Genomic DNA, 5000 nt, shown 5'->3' with positions numbered 1-5000 from the left:
AACTTTTCACTGTAACTACCTATTTCTTTGTTGCTTGTGTAACATAATGCAACAGTAAGCAGAATCAAGCAGAATCTACACATACCGTCACTGTTTAGCTCTAAGCTTTCAGAATTGCTTTCTAGGTCTCGAAGTATCTAGTTCATGAATCTCGAAGTGTGTAGTTCCTGGCCTCGAAATGTTCAGCTGACTTCGTTTCTGCTCCTGTGGTTCTCCCCAGATCGCTCTGTGAACAAAAGAACCAGAAATTTTGATATAAAAAAATGAAGGTGGGAAAAAAGGTTAATTTAAAAATGTTTTATTTCACACAAATATTTCGCAGTTTAGAGAGGGAAAGTAATGAAGAGAAATTGGATAAAAAATCGCAGGAAAATCTAAAAAAGGGTGTAGTAATGCATGTAGAAAATTGTAAGATTTGTCTTTCATCGTTTATGATAAATTAGACACATGTGCAACATTTGGGTGTCTATAATGAGGAAACATTGCACATGTGTCTAATTAATCAACTAGTCGGTTCTCTGAACCAGTCATCGACATTTCATCGTTTTTGTTTCAATCTTACTTTACGTTTACATTGCGTCGATTCCGAAGGTCATTGTCGCCGCAACCTGGCCTCAGACCAAACGTCACGGTTACTGGCCTGATAGACGAAGCTGTCAGCCCCGTCACACGCAGTGTAACGTATGTGTCACAGTCCTGCAAATTTGGAATTGTCTTGAGGGCCTTATGAAGCTTCCTCTTGAAGACAGCCAGAGATTTGCTGGTAATTCTCCTTATGAATGAAGGGAGGGCGTTGAAATATTGAAGACCTCTTAAACCTACCGTGTTCTCTCAGTTTATTCATTATGCCACTGCTTTTTATTTGAGGTATTTTACACCATCTGCCAGGCGTGTTGGTTTGGAATCAATCCCTCCAGAATTTGCCAGGTGAAAACAATCATATCTCTCTCCACGTACATTACAAGAAACAAAATTCAAGTAACTTCAGGCGTCTCCAGTAGTTCAGATGTTAGACTGAATTTATGCAGACAGTGAAGGTTCTCTGTACGTTTTCTAGCTCTACAATCTCTCCTGCCTTGAATTGGGCTCTTAGTATAGAGCGATATATATATGTGTGTGTGTGTGTGTGTGTGTGTGTGTGTGTGTGTGTGTGTGTGTATGTGTATGTGTATGTGTGTGTGTGTGTGTGTGTGTGTGTGTGTGTGTGTATGTGTGTGTGTGTGTGTGTGTTCCGCTTGAGTTGCTAGTTTATTGTATACTACATGTTCCTCCTGAGAGCGGTAGCGCAGAACACAGGATTACAAGTGTTATAAAGGATCTCTCAGATTCCACTAAACGTTGTTACATCACTAGATAGAAATATTAGTCACTTCATATTTTACAAATACTTCATGTAAATGATGTACACAGTACAGTATGGAATGCACTCTCAAAAAAATTATATTATATGAACACTATAAAAACACTGGTCATAAATATAAAAACAGTCGATGCAAAATGTGGATACCACATGAAGATATTTCAGATATTTTATTATTAACAATAAGGAGTTTAGCCATATCGTGTAAGGTCTGCATGGAAGTGTATCTGAATGGTTGGATGCTTGGAGATGTAACGCTTTAGTGTATGGAGCTGTGTCCACACACCAGTGTATGGAGCTGTCTGTGTCCACACACCAGTGTATGGACCTGTGTCCACACACCAGTGTATGGACCTGTCTGTGTCCACACACCAGTGTATGGACCTGTGTCCACACACCAGTGTATGGACCTGTCTGTGTCCACACACCAGTGTATGGACCTGTGTCCACACACCAGTGTATGGACCTGTCTGTGTCCACACACCAGTGTATGGACCTGTCTGTGTCCACACACCAGTGTATGGACCTGTGTCCACACACCAGTGTATGGACCTGTGTCCACACACCAGTGTATGGACCTGTCTGTGTCCACACACCAGTGTATGGATCTGTCTCTGTCCACACACCAGTGTATGGACCTGTGTCCACACACCAGTGTATGGACCTGTGTCCACACACCAGTGTATGGACCTTTCTTTGTCCACACACGCTGCATTTTATGTCACTGACATCTTCATGTAAATCGTACTGCCAACTGTACTTATAGACTAGCCTTAGTTTAATAGTAACAGCATTTTGCAATCTACTGACACTTACTTTCTCCACAGATTTATTTAATTTGGCATATTTCATTATAATGGCTATTGGATCTCCTAGTCATTTTTTGTACTCTTTTGTCTTCAAACTCGTTTGCTAGTTCCATTTTGACAATATTTCCAGAACTTATGCCTGAAAAAACCACAATTATAATCAACATTCTCTTTATTTAATGCTTGTTTAGACAATTGATCAACTTTGTCATTCTTCTGGAGGCCTATGTGAGAAAGAATTCACAAAACCTTAACTATAACCCCTTTCTTTAACATGCGTATATCTGTGCCTTCATACACAAGCATGTTACATTCATGTCTCAGGCTATTTAGAGCAAATAATGAGGAAAGAATCAGTTACAATTACACTGTGTGCGGTCGTAGTTTACATAAACCCGAAAGCAACAGGTATGGCAAAGAGCTCTACTTGTAATGTGAAAGCCTTGTTGTTAATTCTAATACACCTTTGTATTTCAGCACCATCGGGTTCATTTTGAACAATCTTACTTCCCCCCCCCCCCCTTCCAAAAATTCTCTGATAATATCAGTCCCAAGTCTCGCATATTTAACTCTCGGTCTATTGAATAATTCGAGTTTTTTTTGTACTCCGTTTCAGTCTTCATTTCTTTTATTATTTTCCACATCAGAGGAAATGAAATTTGACTTCATTAAGCATCATATTGTTGTCTGTAACACACTGGTAGACATGATTTATATCTCCTTAAGAATTCGCTGTGTCCTCGATGATCGTCTCGCTTATAGAAATTCTGGTATCATCAGCTAAGACTGATACGGTGCTAAGATTTATATATTTGTCTATGTCATATATAAGAATATAAAACAGAAGTGCGGCGACTACTGTGCTTTGAGAAACCGAGCTTTTCACTGTGACGGTTTTCGACTTCAGTCTGTTCAGTACTACTCTCAGTATCCTACGTGTAAATAACAAAAAGGCACAATACCGTGACTGGAACAATACACAAATAACCCGCACATAAAAGAGAGAAGCTTACGACGACGTTTCGGTCCTACTTGGACCATTGACAAAGTCATTGACTTTGTCAATGGTCCAAGTAGGACCGAAACGTCGTCGTAAGCTTCTCTCTTTTATGTGCGGGTTATTTGTCCTACGTGTAAGTTATATATTGTGTACTCTGGTTGTTTTAATTAAGAAGTTAAATGTCCATCTGACAAAACTTTTCCATTTATTCTTTTTTAATGTATTTTGTGCACTATCACATCAGAGTCGCCTTCCTCGAAGCCTTTTGCAAAATCACTATATATCAGTATTTAGGTTATCTTCCAGAGCAGCGAAGATCATGTAGTAATAGTCTAGCCTAGGATGATGTCTTTCTTGATCTTATCTTTCTTTGTGTGGACTCATATTCCTTTTCCTTCCAAGGTAAAAATTCTCAAACCTTCGGTGTCGCTATACACCATAACAAGATGTCAGCTGTGTTGACTGCTGCTGCTGCTGCTGCTGCTGCTGCTGCTGCTGCTGCTGCTGCTGCTGCTGCTGCTGCTGCTGCTTTATTTCTTGCCTGCAGACAATCATTCACGTCTGTGTTTACACTATGTATGATAATTGTCTAGTGTCTTCAAGAAGGCACTGGACAGGCACCTAAAGTCAATACTTGACTAGCCGGGCTGTGGTTTGTACGTTGGTCTACATGCTGCTAACAGTAACAGCCTGATTAATCAGGTCCTGATCCACTACGAGGCCCGGTCACAGACCCGGTCACAGACCGGGCCTCAGGGGCGTTGACCTCCGAAACCCTCTCCAGGTATGGGCTCTCCTCTATCTCCTGTTCTTGCTAATCCTTTTATGGAATACTTCGAGACTGTTTTTCTTCCTGCTATTGATGTGCGACCTTCACTCTTTTCTCTGTGGCCTCATGACTCTAGTCTCTTCCAACCATTTCTTGATGCCCTTAATAATCTTGCCCCTTCCATTAAGTTTAAAGCTGAATGGGAATCTAATTCCTTGCTTCCTTTCCTTGATGTTCATGTCCACCGTTCAGATACAGGTTTTGCCCTTTCCGTTTACGGCAAACCTATGTACAGTGGGATGTACATTTACTACTTTTCTTATCATGCTTCCCCTGTCAAGAAAAGTGTTCTTATGTCCCTCTTTCTCCGTGCTCTCCGCATTTCTGATCCTCAGTTTCTTGAATCAGAAATATCCACTCTTCGTAATTCATTTTTCCGTCTTGGCTACCCTTCCCATTTCATAGACTGCCTTCTCACGTGCTAAACGGACTTTCTTCTCTCCCAAACTCTGTACTCCTGAGAACTCTTCTATCCTCTGCCTTCCCTACATTTCCGGTCTTCCTGATCTCAACAACTCTCCGTTCCTTACACATCAAGCTTACTTTCCGCCAGACTAACATTCTTCGCACCAATCTAGTTCATACCTCTTCTCCCTCTATATATGCTCCTGGTGTCTACTCTATTTCCTGTTCCCCTTGTCCTCTTCAATACTTTGGAGAAACTGGCCGTTCTCTTTCTGACACACTCAGGGAGCACAAAAGTAGTGTTAGGCTTGCCAACACCAACAATGCCCTTTTCTGTCATGTCAGAAATCACAGTCATCCTATTGACTGGTCTTCTGCTAAAACTGTCTTCCCTACTTCTAACTTTCACAGTCGCCGTCTGGTTGAATCCTCCCTTATACGCAACTTTCCTTGTATGAATCTTAGTCCTGGCTTCGTTTCTGTAGATGCCTTCCTTACCCATTACATTGTAAAATGCTCCAAACTTCAGAACACCCATGACTTAACCTGATTCCTTTTTCCCCTTCTCCCTCTTCCCCTTTCCTCTTTCCTCTTGCT

At 41.1% G+C, this 5000-nt stretch overlaps 1 protein-coding gene across 1 annotated transcript in view; it reads right to left on the bottom strand.

Annotated features, from left to right (window-relative positions):
- Positions 1 to 393, bottom strand: part of LOC128694679 (adipokinetic hormone/corazonin-related peptide receptor variant I) — a 230821-nt gene extending 230428 nt beyond the window's left edge. The window contains exon 1 of the mRNA XM_070104285.1: positions 1 to 393. This exon is cut by the window's left edge and continues 645 nt beyond it. The gene's annotated coding sequence lies outside the window, so the exon portion shown is untranslated.
- Between the last annotated feature and the right edge of the window lie 4607 nt (positions 394 to 5000).

The sequence above is a fragment of the Cherax quadricarinatus genome, chromosome 90 (assembly GCF_038502225.1).
Source record: "Cherax quadricarinatus isolate ZL_2023a chromosome 90, ASM3850222v1, whole genome shotgun sequence".
NCBI classification, from domain to species: Eukaryota; Metazoa; Arthropoda; class Malacostraca; order Decapoda; family Parastacidae; genus Cherax; species Cherax quadricarinatus.
Note: the sequence above shows the minus strand (reverse complement) of the source record. Positions and strands in the feature narration are given on the sequence as shown.